The sequence below is a fragment of the Chlamydotis macqueenii genome, chromosome 1 (assembly GCF_036417535.1).
Source record: "Chlamydotis macqueenii isolate bChlMac1 chromosome 1, bChlMac1.mat, whole genome shotgun sequence".
NCBI classification, from domain to species: Eukaryota; Metazoa; Chordata; class Aves; order Otidiformes; family Otididae; genus Chlamydotis; species Chlamydotis macqueenii.
This window is the reverse complement of record NC_141556.1, coordinates 185,898,315-185,913,438: the sequence shown is the minus strand read 5'-3', so window position 1 is coordinate 185,913,438 and position 15,124 is coordinate 185,898,315. Positions and strand designations below refer to the sequence as shown.

At 41.3% G+C, this 15,124-nt stretch overlaps 1 protein-coding gene across 3 annotated transcripts in view; it reads left to right on the top strand.

Moving 5' to 3' along the window:
• CAB39L (calcium binding protein 39 like) overlaps positions 1-15,124 on the top strand; it is a 65,766-nt gene that overhangs the window by 5,489 nt on the left and 45,153 nt on the right. Inside the window, exon 2 of one of the 3 annotated variants that reach the window (XM_086771867.1) lies at positions 12,898-13,133. The gene's annotated coding sequence lies outside the window, so the exon portion shown is untranslated. Of the gene's footprint in view, positions 1-12,763; positions 13,179-15,124 lie in introns of those variants that run through there. The other 2 variants (XM_086771866.1, XM_086771868.1) reach the window with 2 other exon arrangements.

Sequence of the window (15,124 nt, the reverse complement as noted above, 5' to 3'; positions counted from 1 at the left end):
TATTTGGCTCATCTAATTTTATCTGAATAACTATCCCCATCTGATTTGCTGTGCAGCCACTTGGTATTTCTGCTTCTATCAGGGAAAGGAGGGTGGCCTAGGGGCAAAATGAGCATCTGGAGACAGATGGATTGCTTTCTGACTTTGCTGTCGGTGTCATTTATCCCAGTTTAAAGTGTTTGTGCAACTGCTTCTTTAGTATGAGCAGAGTGGTGGTATGGGCAGAACACTTAGCATATCCAGGTTATTGGGGATGGTCTTCATCGCAGAGCAGAGCTGTCCTAAGCCTGGACCTCTCTGCGTTCTTGGTTGTGCTATACCATAAACCCCTCCTGATGGGGTTCATGAATGGGCTTCTTTTGGGGGTGACAGAATTTGACTTCGTTATTATGTTTTTCTGTAAAATTCTCAAATGACTGGAACCAAAGAAGCTATGTTGAAAATGTGTGAGGCATCCTTTCAGTAGCACTGAATAAGCAAGGTGAACTGTGGGCCCAAACCTTTCTAACCCTTTTTCATCAGAAATTATACTTAACTGTCTTTGGCACTTAAGTGGATGCATATGCTATTTGTTACAAAGTAATATCAAAACCAATTTAGATTACACGCAGACTGACAAAAAAAAAAAAAAAAGCTTTAGTAAGATTGAGTGCTGCTCTGTTTCTGTCAAATTTGTGATGAACCAGTTAAGTGAGTTGTAGTTTGGTAGCATAAGTTTTAAGTGAAGAATTATTTTTAAGATGAATTGGTTTTGTTAATAAATTCATAGCAAGGTGCTACAACGCTTGCATTAGCAGATCAAGATGTGTGGTTGCAGCCTGGGTACAGAAATAGGGAAGAAGGGACAACATTTTTTTTTTTTAACTGTTTTTGCCATCACATATTGTAGAAATATCTTAAGATTGCATCCCCCCTCCTCCAAAAAAGTGTTTATGGGTGGAGGGATTTTTTGCTTTTCTTTTATTCTTTTAGTATTGTAGCCCCGATTGTCTATTTTAGAAATGACTGATAAACATAGTTCCAAAAATTTCACACAAATTACATTTAGTAAGTCCCTCCACAGTTCCTCTCACTTCTGCACAAGCTGCATTTTTAGGGGAAGTAAGAGGGGTTTTGTTTTTTCCAGCTGTCAAATTTTCAGGGTGCCCGGCCGGCTGATCTGTCTCCCTCTGCAGTCGTGCCATTTCTAGAACGGATGCAAGGGAGGTGATGGCAGTAAGGGCTAGACTTCCCTTTTTGGCAGCAGTGTAATCTTAGAGCAACTTAATCGATTGTGAAACGACACCTTTAAATTATTTTACAGCATGAGTTTGAAAGGGACATCTGATACCTCAGTAATGTTTGTGCCTTGTGTTCCCTGTTGCAAGAGACGATAATTAAGATGGAAGAAAATACTGCTGCGTAAATGGACTTCTAAATGTGAGGTCAGTTGAGTGACAACTATTGGACTGGATAATCTTTGTTAAAGACCCCTGTCCGTCTAGCACAAAGACACTTGCACAAATTTAGACTTACAAATTCAGACAAACTGCAAAGAATGCAGTTCACATGCTGTTAAGTGTGAGAAGGAAGTTGTGTCGGGATTTTTAAGTAAAGGCACTGGAGATTACTGAATATGGAGAGATTAAAATTATGTGGGAAGAGAGTTCACTTCCAGCAGCTGTGGTTTTCTGAGCAACACGTAACATTTATTTCTTTGTTACGCCTTTTTTTATATTTCAGCAGGGAGGCCCGGCTGTATCAGCTTTCCCTCCTCACGTGTACCTTTTAATTGTGCACTCTCACTTTCTGCAGCTCATTGCCAGTCAGGCAGCTGTCTTTCACTTCTGTGAATGAGCAAAAGACTACCAGTTCACGGTGGTCATTGACTCCCTGTTGCTTTTGAATACAGGAGAAGCTGTCTGCAATATGTGATTTATTTGTTATTAGAAGTAAAGCACCAAATTGAACTTTATACTGTGAGGGCAGGATTGCAGGGTGGTTGTAGATCTCTGTTAAGGTAAATATTGTGTATATCTCATAATCTCTGTGAAAAATCTGTGTGTGTGTGTGGGAAGAGTGTTTAATTATTTTTGTTAGGTTTGGTTTTGAGGGGTTTTTTGACAAATTGGTTTAAGCAAGTGAGCTAAGTAAGGCTGACCCTTCTAAACACAAGCTTACTACATACTTGTGTTGACCTTTGGTCCTACTCTTCCTCATCTGCAGGCCATTAATAGATCTTGTCTTTTACATTACAATCCACGTAACTGCCTGCAACATCTGCACTCTTCTGTTGCAAGCATCGTGCACAGCCTTGGGCAAAATAACAGAAGTAAAAGCCAAAGTGCTTTTGGTCAAAGGCAGTTTGAATGAAGACAGGTTTGAATTAACTCTGAGGTCAGATTGGCTTGGTAGTCTTTAGGTTGTGTGTTGTTTGGAAAAGTTTTTTCCATTCAAAAAACCAATGTTAATATAAGCAGATAACATGCCTCTACAATTCATCTGCATTCCACCCTTTTGTCAGCGAAAGGAAGATGTTGCCGGAGGATTTCCTGAGATATCCTCATGCTATTCTAGTTTCTTGGGCAGCAGTTAAATACTAAGAAAACATGCACAGAGATGTTACCCATTGTTTTTCCTCTCTCACTGGACTTTCTCCACCCTGTAAACATCTCATTGTGGTTCATAATGTCTCATCATAGTTCATCAGGTCATGGGAGAAGATGACTGGAAAACTGTATGACATTCTCATATTTGAGGAGGGAAAACACGAGGGACTAAGCAAATCTTCTGTTCTGCGTAATGTGATGTGCTGTTACATCACTAATATACTTCTAACATGGCTTACAAGAGCATGTTTCAAAATTGGGTGTAGGGGGAAATGCGAGAATATCTGGCTATCTAGAATGTGCAGCATCGAATATGAGAAGATAGTTTAAGCAAAGGAAGAGTCCCGTCTTGATTTAGAAGTTGTCCAAGAGCAGCAGTCAATATACAGGAATAAGTAATTTTTTATAAAGATGATTGAAGAAAACTCTCCAGATTTTCTTTAGGATCTAGGCTAGTAAGGAGAAGTTCTAAAAATACTAGGAACAAAAAGAACAGAGACATGTGTCTGATGGCTGTGCTCAAGTTGTCAACAACAATGCTGAACAAACAGAACTGTTAGGTACATCTGTAGTGAGAGCAAAGCTGAATATTACAAAGGATCATATAACGTTGTACAAATCCATGATATTACAGCAGTAAATAAAGACTGAAAGAACACTTTTGAAAATTTGTGTGACAAATTTATGGAGACTGAGGATTTTTTTTTTTTTAATGACTAATGTAAAACTGTCCAAAATTTTAAGGATTGTCATGTAGCAGATGCTATTCAAGAGGATTAATAGAAAACAGGTATTGTAAAATGTCTAATATAGCAGTTAGATTAAGGGTCTAGTCTGTCTAAGAAACTCTCTCGGGAAAATGTTACATTCAATGAAGAATCATTGAATGAAGATATAATTTTGTGGTGTTCAGTTGTTGGATGTCTGTTTGCAAAAAAAAAAAAAGCAAACCCAACCCCAAATGAACACATAGTTGGAAGAAAATGCAAAATTCTTCCTGACAGTTTTATCTAGGCCATGTAGGGTAGAAAACATGACAAATGATGGCATAGCCTCATGTATTTGATTGAATTAAAGAGCACATTAGCTTTTGAAAGATGAATTCAAAGCTTTAGGAAGTTAATCACCATGAAAAAAAAGGATGGATGCACCTTAACGATGAGGAACAGTATCTGAAAAAACAGTACTGCAAAGTATTGAGGCTCCTGGGCAACAGACGGTGGACAAGACACTCCCTGTAGATAAGTGGTAGCCATGAGCTGATAATAGTTGAATACACTGAACGCAGAATGGGAGATTTCCTTTCCAATATTATTGACCTCACTTCTGGAATATCATCAGGTTTGATGGATTCACTTCAAGACGTATTTTAAAATCAAAGTCAGTACTGGTTGTAGATGTTGGAAAAAAGTATCTCTACACTTAGTGTAGACAGCGATGAAGAAGTAAATTCTGAGTTTGTTGAAGTGATTTGATCATGTACCTGTGCATGAACGAAATGGAGATGCTTCACATTTGCAGGAGTACAGGAGTCACAGCGCCAGGAAGCAGAAAGTAAAAAAGAATATGAACTTGCATAAAAGGAAAAAATATTTAAAGTGGTAACTCGTTAACTATTGCACTAGCTTATTGATGGACTTCGTAGATTCTCCAGCACTTGAAATTAATGTCAAGATCCAAGATCTTTCAAAAAGCTGCTCTTGTTCAAGAAGCTGTTGAGCTACATCAGACAACAATTCATGCTTTGTGAGAACCAGGGTAGATCTTTGTGATTTTTAAATTCCTTTGTTGGTAGTAACAACATTCACTACTTGTTTTGAGAAGAGGAAAAAAATCTGTTTCAAACTTTTTTTCCCAAATAGGGTCTTCCTTTGTAAGTCTATAGGAAGCATATAGAACCTCTCTTCAGTTTTGAAAGAAAAGCCAGTTCTGTGTAAATTGTCACAGACTCTTATTACTTTTAAACTTCCTAACCATGTACTTATGTTTTTTTTAAATGGAAAAATGTAAAAATAGGTAGTTTAGTTCTTGGGTTAAACAACGAGGTATTAAATAGCTTAGGTTTATGTCTTTAGTTACTTGTCTGATATGCAGCTGTTTGGATACAGGTCTTTGTGTGCTGAGGTCTTTCAATGGAAGTTCTTATGCTAGGGAAAGCAATTTCATCCTGTGATGACAGCTAGTAGAGACTATCTTGCTGTGGTCATGGAAAGTTGGACTGGTACGACTCTCGCTAGGTGACCTTCTCACAGGATTCTGCCTGCTCTCAGAAAACAGGCCATTTCTTTTCACTGGTTCTTGGGTGGGCACTCCAGACTCCAAAATTGGCAATAATGCCAGACATAATTTTATGTCCTTATGAGTACTGCTGTTTTGAAAGAAGTGGTTTTGGGACTTTTCTCTCTCAGTTCCACTATCAGGCCTGTAGCTCTGACTCCTTGGATTTGGGAATTTCTGCTTGATTTAGTAGATAACAAATTTTTGTTGTGCAGTGTTAGACTTGGACATGACATTGAGGAATGTCATGTTAGAGAGAATTGAGGTCCTGCATGCATATGTGATATTAGAAAATGTGTTCTGCAGGTGTTCAGAATCAAATAGCTTCTTATTATGATACAAGCAGTTTGCTTTCGCAAAGATACTCGATAACTTCTCACGTCTGGGCTGATACAGCTTGAGACTCGTTTTTTATTAGTGAAGAATCACAGAATCTTTAAGGTTGGAAAAGACCTCTAAGATGATCAAGTCCAACCATCATTATGCTACAGGATAAATATTTTCTCTCTTGTCTGCTGATCTTGTAATTTTTATTTTGTCTGAACCTCTTCAGTCTTCTTGACCTTACTTTCTGAGTACTTCCCAACGTACTTCCTTGCTTTCAAGGGGGAAAAACCCCCAAACCTTTAAAAGAAATTATTCACAAGGGAAAAACAATAACAAAATCACACATCTTTACTTTCATTATTAGAAGTAAATGAAACAGTTTCTCTGCCTGACCCTCACTCCTAGCCATTTGCTTCATGTTCCTCTTGCTCTCTAACAGATCATTCATCTATTCAGACAACACCTTACTCACTTTCAGTGCTAATCCTGAACTTTTTTTTTTTTTTGTATTGGACAGTAGTGGTCTTTCACCCTTGAGAAGTGTAGATTTTGATGGCAGATAAAGTTATTTTGTGAATACACACTGCAAAAACACACACAAGGGATAAAAATTAATCAGTTGCTTCTGTAGGAAGAGAGCAGGTACGTAAACTACCATTAGCATGAAAAAACTGTCATTTCTTGAACTATTTCCAGAGGACGTGACAATGTTTGTCAGTAGAGATCTGTATGCTGTATAATAAAGGAGCTGTCAGATTTAATTGAGAGATGTATAGAGGAGTGATGTTTGCCAAGAACACTTCCATCAGTACATCTGACCTGATACAGCCTCTTTATCTAGAGCTTGCCGTTTATGTGACATGGCAAGTTATTTTCTTCCAGGTCTCCCGAGCCTGTAAGAGATCTTCACTGTTGAGACTACCCAGGAGGAGATGTGAATCGAAGCACACCTGGGTGCCTCCGCTGTGCTCCCTCTAGAACAGAGATCGTCCTGAAGACAAGCACACTGCTGCATGTTGGTCCTTGTTCAAGACAGGCTTCCTGTGCTAAAAAATGGCAGCCTGCACTCTGCCTGCTGCCATTTAAGGAATTCAAGGAATGACCCTGGTTTATTAATTAAAACAAAAGGAACTCAGCCCTTAATTGGACACTTTGTGTTTGTTTGTGTCTGACAATAATTAATTTGTAATGTTGGTTGTTGGGCAACACAGATGGGGAGAACAGTGGATGGCTTTTTAGTAGGGTGGGAATGTACATGGTTAGGTTTTCCCCAGTGGGGAGTAACAGTATTGAGTTTCACAGAACACCATACTGGTTAATTGGCTCAATATAGTTAACTTCTGGTGAAGATGGACACATAGCTCCTTAGAGGGGCACTGGAGGCTCCATCCTGGGACCAGAAGAATATGTGACTAAAGTCTGTGATAGGGGATTTGTGAAAACTGGGACCGTTAATCACCTAACAAGTAGGATGATACCATTATAGTCGTGTTACGATCCTTATTGGGGGACAGAAAGCGCAAGCATCCAGTGTTGCATGACTGACGGTGCATCTGTCATGTGAAGGCAAATATATTTCCAGTCTGACAAGTGATGAATATACTTAATTGTTTGTCAGGAGGAATTACTTTGGTGTACTTCTGAAGACAATGTCTCTGTGTGCAACTTAGGCTCGATGAATTCTCAAGGTTCCCTATCCTGATCCAATATTTTAAACTAACATTGTTGCAGGACAAAAATTGATAAAGAGCGAAATGGGAGAAGACCTGGGCTCTCCTTCTCCAGGGGAACAATGTCGACTACCAAAGATTTTCCCGTGTGACTTCGGGCAAGTCAGTGTAGAACAACACTTGCTTAAAAATAACAGCCATTTTTCATGAACTATAGTAATGCTTACGTTTCATTATTTGACACTGGAAAAAAAAGTAATTCTTCATCTGAAAGCAGCAGTTTAGACTATTTTAGCCTAATATTATTCTGATTTTGGTTCAACTGCTCTGCTTGAGTAGGATTCTTAATTTGCATGAGAAGGGACTCAGAAGTTTGTTCTGTCTGTGGGTATGGTTCCTGGAGACGTACGTCACACAAACTGCAAGATTGTTATCCAAATCTGCAAGAAAAGGACACAGCAAGCTGGGTACTGCCTAGCATGTTTACTTGGGTTCCATCAGTACAGTGTCAAAGCACCGTATGGTCTTGAATGCATTCGTTTTCCCACAGGAGACTAAGTGGCTTTTCCAACATCATGTAGAAACGTGTGGCACAAATAGGAACTGACTCTTGGTTTCTTTGGTCTGAACTAATTTCTTCATCTGTACAACACCCTACCTCTGTATGGGACTTTCTGGTAGTAGTTGTTCTCTTGTCTGGGGCAATCACTTGAAAAATACAATGGTTCTGCAGGTAAATCCTGGCCTTTGCTGCCATGAAGAAGTAACTAACTGGAATGCAGTAAATGATGTTGATTTCTTGGTTGATCCCTCATCTAGAGAAAATAGCAGTCGCTGAGCTCTCTTGGCTGCTCAGTCTTGAGAGTCAGAAGCAATCTGGAGCAATCTGTTATATCTAAGTATTGCAGATATGATTTCAAAGTCCCCCAAGAGGAAGAATAGTTGCTCTTTTAGATCTTTAAAGCGAAAGGCTGTGGAGCCCTTTGTAGCTGTTTAGCATGGTGATTTTGGGTGATGCTTCAGGAAACCTCTAAGGTACTAATTGCCAGAAGCTGAAGAAGAGTAGAGTGGTCTTTCTTCTGGTATATATTTCTTTTTCTACTTTGCACTTGATGTCAGCTGCTCTTGGAGATGGGATTTCATGAAGCTTTGTCTGATACAGAATCATAATTCCTATCTACTGATATTCTTTAACAGTACATTTTGGAGTGTATGTCTTTCGGTGTTTGCTTGGTTGGGACACAGTAGGTAAGGGATGCAATTAACATTTTGGAAGTGACTCTTTAGAGCAGGCATAAAATTGTTATCTGTTTTATTTTTCAGCTTTTGGGCTTTAGTAACCTCCTGTTTAGACATAATTCCTTCTTAAAGTGGGAACATGCAGGGAAAGGGATTCATTTTATCTGACTTTCTCTAAGGATGGAGCTGATGGATGTCTTTACAATGAGTAAAATTTTAAAATATGCTGACCTGTATGTTAAGTATTTCATACCTAAAGGTTTCTAGTAGAAAGACCAGTGTCAGAGCAGGATTGCTGGAGTGACATACATGTAAATAATATGTTCAGTAAAAACTCCTGAGCAGTTTATAACTGCTTAGCATCTGTTTGTATTTGCATTAAATAAAACAGGAAGGAAAAGACAGTATGTGCTTTAAAGCACTAGAGGGAGCCAGGAGGAAGAAGAGGGGAAAACCAGAGAAGACATGTTGGCATTTTTAGGAATAGCTTATACAAAGCATCTGTTTAAATCCTCCTGCTTAGTTCAGCTAAAATGCAGCTACAGGTTGGCCCTTGCCTCTAACCGTTCTCTGTTCCCCCACACTTCACTAAAGAAATTTCAATTTTCTAGTCCTGAGAGAGGCCAGGAGCTTTTTAAACAGCTGTAGGGAAAACCTATACCTACACCTACACCTGCCCCTCTGTAGACCATGCCCCTTTTTGGGGGGCTTGTTTTGTATTTGGATGAGCAGCCGAAGGTTAATTTGCCTTTCAGTGCCAGTGGCTTTTTTTTGGGAAGGATCTGTATATAGGCCTAGTTCTGAGTTTGTCTCTCTCAGAGATTGTATGGGGGCGAAGGGAAGCGGGGGTGTTTGTACTGGGGATTGATGAGATGAGGAAGAGTTTCAATGGCATTAATTTGGAGTGGCCACGTTACTCTTGTAGAGTGTCAGAGGAAAATTAGTATCTGTGAGCTTGCAGAATAACATACAGGCATGAAGTTTCTGTAAAGACTGTCTTCTTATTTTATGAAGTTTTAGAAGTGTTGTTGGGTGCACTTTTTATATTGCTTTGTCATGAAGCTAAATGCCTTGAGTTAAAGTGTAACAGCTTTCCGAGGTAGATAATATAAATAATCTGGTTTTAGTTCCCCCCACCCTAATAAACTGCCAAAATGTTGATATCTTGGATCTGTACGAGCAGGATGAAATCCCAGGGTGAGGGGTGTCTTGAGTTTTCCAGTTTTTAGAGGTGAGGGAATCTTTTTTAATCTTCTAATGTTTCTCCTCTTGATATCCAGTATTACACAACTAAACCTGTCACTGTGGAGAACTGAATTTTGATAGCCTGGGGCCTTGGCATTGAGCAATTTTGGGGGAATGGAAGGATGGATTTTATTAATATTATCATAATTATTATTATTTGAGGCTGCTTAGGGCTTTGGGATGCTGGAAGTCATCTCAGAGGAGGCAGACAGACTGGAAGTGGGTGATTAAATGAGCAGAATTAATCTATGTGTACTGCGTGTTTATCATCCGCCTCTGTAATTTGTTGCTACTGCACTCATTGTTCAAGCTCCCTAATTTCTCTTTTCCCCTTTAGAAAATAAAAGGAAAGGGCAGGAATAATGGACTGGGGTTTTCTTCCTTTGGTCTGTTTAGGTGGCTTGATTTTAAGTTACAAAAACAAGGACAAACATTGCTCAGAAGTACTCTAACCATGCTTTAGCCTGAGGACTCTGCTCACTTTAAAGGAAACAAATATAATGGAATTTAAATATGCGGAGGCTGCAGTCCTTTAGCAATGCACAGACATTTTTTTCTCAGTGTACTTTGAAACTATAAAGAATTGTTGGCTGTTCATAATTACATCATTCCACATTTGAGATGGCTACAAATTATGAATTGAAGAAAGCATTTCTTTTGAAATATTTAATAACCTCTTGGCAACACAAAAAAAAAAAACCAACAGGTAAGAGCAATAAGTAATTACAGCTTAATTCTGTTGGATGGTTCAGGGCCTTTTCCTCTCATCTGAGAATTAAGTGCAATGAAGATGAAACAGAGTATTGGAAAAACAGAATTTTTTTTTCCCTTTAGCTACTCAGCTTTGCACTGTTTCTCCTGCTGCAATGCAGGGATGGGGGCAGGCGTGTTTCTTGCTCTCCTCGTGTGTAGAGGGCTCCTGTTAAAGCCCAAAAGTATTTCCTCAGGTAGAAGACTGGCAGAGTTGAACTGTAAATTGAGTGCATATTCAATTTACTCTTCAGAACCAGGAAAATGGACATTTTTAGTCCAAAACAGAGGATAATACTTTTCTAGATAATGTTCTTATGCTTCTAGAGCACTGCTTACTGCGATCTGTGAATACTTCAGGGAACTCAGTGATATATAGATTATCCAGTGGGGCTCCTTAAAGTGCAACTGAACCAGCTTTTTTTGGTGATTATTCAATCTTTTTTGTAATTATTCAACTGCAGGGTAGTGCCTGCCAACACTGAACTCCACGGGGCAACGGAGTGGTGTCTTTTTACCCATTGAAGTGCTGGTGGAGGCACGATAGAAAGGATATAGTTTCCCTCAGGAGAGTTAGAGGAAAAAAAATTATTCTTTTAAAAATACACAGCGGAAATCAATGACATGGCATACTTAGACTTTTTTGTTGCCTTAGGAAAAGCCGATACCTTCAGTAGCAGCCCAAGGGCAGAGTTTTTATCATTTGACTTTCGCAATGATGTTTACCCAAAGGCTGTGGTATCCGATAAAAAAAGAAAGGGCCAACAACAGGGCTTACAACCCCAGAGTGGGTGTAAGGTGCCAGGGTGCTGCAGGGCTCAGCACCCCTTCCATCTCCCCGCTGAGCTGGGGCAGAGTGAGGCACCCAAGAAATGGTGCCCACAGCCGGTTCTTCCCCTGAGTCCTTGCTGTCACAAAACATCAGCCTGTGCTGGTCACTCACGTGCCCTCTGAGCTTTGTGGAGAAAGATGCCGCTTCAGAGGGTGGCTCGTCCTGCTCCAGGCTTGGCATCTGCAGCATCCCTTGCTGAGGTCTCTCTAGAGGTGGCCTGGAGAGGAAACCTGGTCCGGATGTCTAACGTGAAGCCTTTAATTCTGTGTTGGAGGAACATCTCATTATGGGTTTGGAGCAGAAATTGCCATTTGCTGTCACTTGTTGCAGCGCTACAGTGCCTGTTCCCAGTTCTGTTCAGGGCAGTCCAAAAACATGGGGCTGAGGTATCTCGGTGATCTGTTAGGTAAAGCGTAAGCGCAAACAGCGGTGTGCTTTACAGATAAGTCGAGAGCACAGATCTGCTGATCTGAGGTCGGCTCGGCACCTCCTGTGCAAACGCAGGGAGGTTAAGGGAGCAGGGACTGCTTCTCCCTTCCCTGAGCCTGGGAGGGACAGGGAGCAACCGAAGCCGGGCAGGCTGCTGATTCCTGGCTCTTCCAAGTGAGGATCTGGGATAGTCCTCTTTGCCTTGGCTAGGGTCGCTAGCAAAGGATGTTAGCCCTTTAAAAGGTGGCTGTTTCATCTGCGTTCCTCAGAAATGAGGTTTTTAATGCTTTTTTTGGTTGCCTCTAATGTAGGGCTGTGCATAGCTATTGCAGGTGAGCCCTAAATTAAGATCTGGTGGGACCGTAGTGCTGGTATGTGGTGGGGGCTGAGATTAGCTCCCCAAGCAAACTTTGTAATGTACAGAATTATTTTAATAATGTAAGACTTTGGCTGGGCTTTGCCTTAAGGAAGAGGGGATGGGAAATCTCCCCCCGAGCTGGTGAGCTCAGCATAAATACATGCTGGGCTCTCATCCTTGCTGGGGCTTGGCCGAGATCTGTGTGAGGATGGGATTTAAATCCCATCCTGCAGTGCCTGTGGTGGCTGGTAAAGCATCCTCCTTTTGCTCTAAATGCTTGTTAGACAGCTGGGGAGGGGGACTATGGGGGGAGGCACTCACAGTTCCCTTTGGAAATATGTGATGCTGAGCAGTAGCTGCTGAGAGAGAAGAGAGAAGCATTAAAAATTCCCTTAATTGCATTTTGCTGTATTTGTGTGCTTGATAATAGCTGGTAGCACTTGTTTCAGAGTATTTTAATTGTATGATTCCCCCCCCTTCACATTAGCCTTTGAAAAAATACTTTATGCTAATGCATTTCTTCAGTGCAGTTTAAATTTTGCTTAAGTATACTGCAGATTCCACCCCACCCCCCCCCCCATATTGTGAAAAAGTATTATCTTTATGTTATAATATATAGTCAGGCAGGAAGGAGCTTAACTTCGGCTTCTCTGGGCAGGACTCCACTGGAAGATGTGGTGCATGAACATGTTGATTTTATTATTGTCTTGTAACAGCAGCTTGCAGTCGGGCTCCCTTATTTGCATTCTCAGCAGGATGGCAAGGTGAATAATTTAATTCCAGCAGCCTCCGCCACGTGATGGTGCGAGGACCTGTCAGCGATGCCTCCCCTACGCCGAGAGACTTCGGAGGGGAATGGAAACTTACAGAAGTGATGCGAAATCCTCACATCTCCTCCCTTAACCCTGGAGAAACCTCTTGGCGGAGCGATCGCTTCTTCCTTTGCTTTTCCACGCGTTCCTCTGACGTGGAGTTTAGGGAGGGGGGTAGTGTGAGCCTGCAAGAGGAGCGAGGGAGTGGGAAGCGGGGAGGGCAGTGGGGAAAAATGCACACCCAGCCACGGAGCTAGTTGGAGCAGGAACGGCGAGGAGCCGGAGCGAGGGCAGTGGGGAGTGGAAATTTACAGCCGCTTGTGAGCGCCTGAGCGTGTTCAAGCGATCCTTTCTGCTAACGCTTTTCCAGAGGCTGACAGTCGCTCGGCAGACGAAGAAGAGCGGGAGGCCGAGTCGCGGGATCGATCCCTTGTCCCTGCCACGCATCGGTCATCGGCGGAGGCGAATGAAGCGGAATTCTGTGGAAGATAACTGAAGGCGGCTGCTGGAGGCGTGGGCTGCAGGGAAGGTGGCAGAGCTGTCTTTAGCACCTGGCCATGGGGCTGTGTGGGGCTGCCTAGGCGAGCCCCCACCTTTCCGCACGCAGTAAGTGTCAGCCAAGAGGATGTCCTCCCGGTGACAGAAAGTTAAGTGATTTAGTAAAACTTTTCTTTTTTTTCCACTTAGCACCAGCCTTTTTGTAATAAACCGCTTGCCTGCTTGTGCTTGATAGTTACGCTGTTAGCTTTTTATAGCTTTGTAAACCGCGTTACCAGGAGTGGCTTTTTAAAGCAGACAACCCTAAACAATACTCCTCCTGTTACATAAGGCGCTGGCTCCGCGACCGAGTGCTCCGTGTCCATGGAATATCTCTGGAAATGGCTTTATTTACAGTGTGGTTTCCAAAAATAAAATATCTGCAATATATCATTTCTCTTGCTCCCCTCTGCTGACTGCCTGCAGCTGTGGACTGGCTCTTGAGATGCAGAGGAATGAGAGCGTAGCCACTTGCATAAGCCAGCGGGAAGCGGTTAGAGATGAAGGGAAGATGAGCAAGCCTGTGAGCTGTCACAAGAAACGGCGTATGTAAATTAACCGTCTCATTATTTATAGTCAATAGGTCTTGTCAACCTGAAATGCTAATTCTGTGCAATGGGCTATTCCTGAAGTCATTTTCAGGCAGAACTTTCATTGAGCTTAAGGGAAGTTTTTGTTCCTGAGCAAAGACTCTTTCTTGGGCAAATATTAGTAGTAAAGTGGAATTACTGCTATAGAAAATTATTTTAATGTGTTATGAAGCTATTGAAAGTAACACAGCAGGCTTACTAAGGACACGGTCAAGTGAATGATGTGTAGAGAGGTAACTTTCAGTAATATTGAACCAAAAGCAAAAATAGTATTAATGTTCCTCACTAATGGGTTTAGAGGAAGTCTTATTCCCTCTTGGCTGCTGCCTATGTTATTTAAATTATATTACCAGTTTCCATTATTTCTACAGTCATTATTGCTACTAGAAATGGAAATTTAACTTAGTTTCCCTTTTACTTAAGTATGTGAAAAGCTGTTAAGGGCTGTTACCTTAGAATTGTGTGTACTTCAGAGACATTAGTTAAGAGACCTCTTTGTGCATGACTGAGCCCATGGAAGTTTTGCTATGGACTATAGTTAGGCGTGGAATTGAATTCTTAATTTTTTAAATTGACAAACAGAAGTAAGCATCCCAAATATTCTTGACTTATCAATCCTGCATATTTGGTGACTGTAAAATCTGCTGGTTTCTTATCTTTCTAGTCTTATTTAGCATAAAGTAATAACCTACTACTTCTATTTAGTTTGTTAGCATGAGCGGGAGCATCTCTGTGTCATGGATAATCCTGTCGTAAAGAGATGATTGATGCAGGTGCTACAGGTTGCCACTTCTGCCTGGCTTTAGAACCTGAATGTTACCTGGCACTGTAGTGTGCAAATGCTAGTTTGTAATAAATATTTTATAATAATAATAGACATGGTAACACAGACCTTGCTGCGATAAAAAGGACACTAGGCAGCAAAGCCGAACACTCAAAGAGTTCCTAACTTGAAGTCTGGTATTTACCTGTGCCATTGTAGTCTGTTCTCTGTACCCTACTCAGGATACTTAAATTAAGGTTGTATCATCACACATTTACACCCCCGTTCCCATCATCACTGCCTCATTCTGGGTTTGGCTGGTCAACACCTGAGCTGTAGCATCTGCTCCAGTAGCCCTGTCTCTCTCCCCTCCTTTCATCCCCTTCTTCCCCTCTTGTGCTGGTACAGCTCTTTGTAAGACTGGGGGGAGAACCGAACTGGAAACCTGTGTGACCTTTTTGCCCCACCAGGCTATTTTTTGTTAACCTGGGTCGATTCCCAGACCTATCTCACCCCATGGCCCTGCAACCAGCTGTACCACTCCAACAGAGACTGCAGGGATGTGAACATATGTTGATCAGGGTGGCACCATCACAGAACAAAGGTATCAAAGGGTGGCCCCAGTGACCAGATAGCCATCAATGTTTAATTTTATCCCCTGTGTTTGCTGAGAGACTATATAGGCTTTTTATTTTTTTTATTGAATA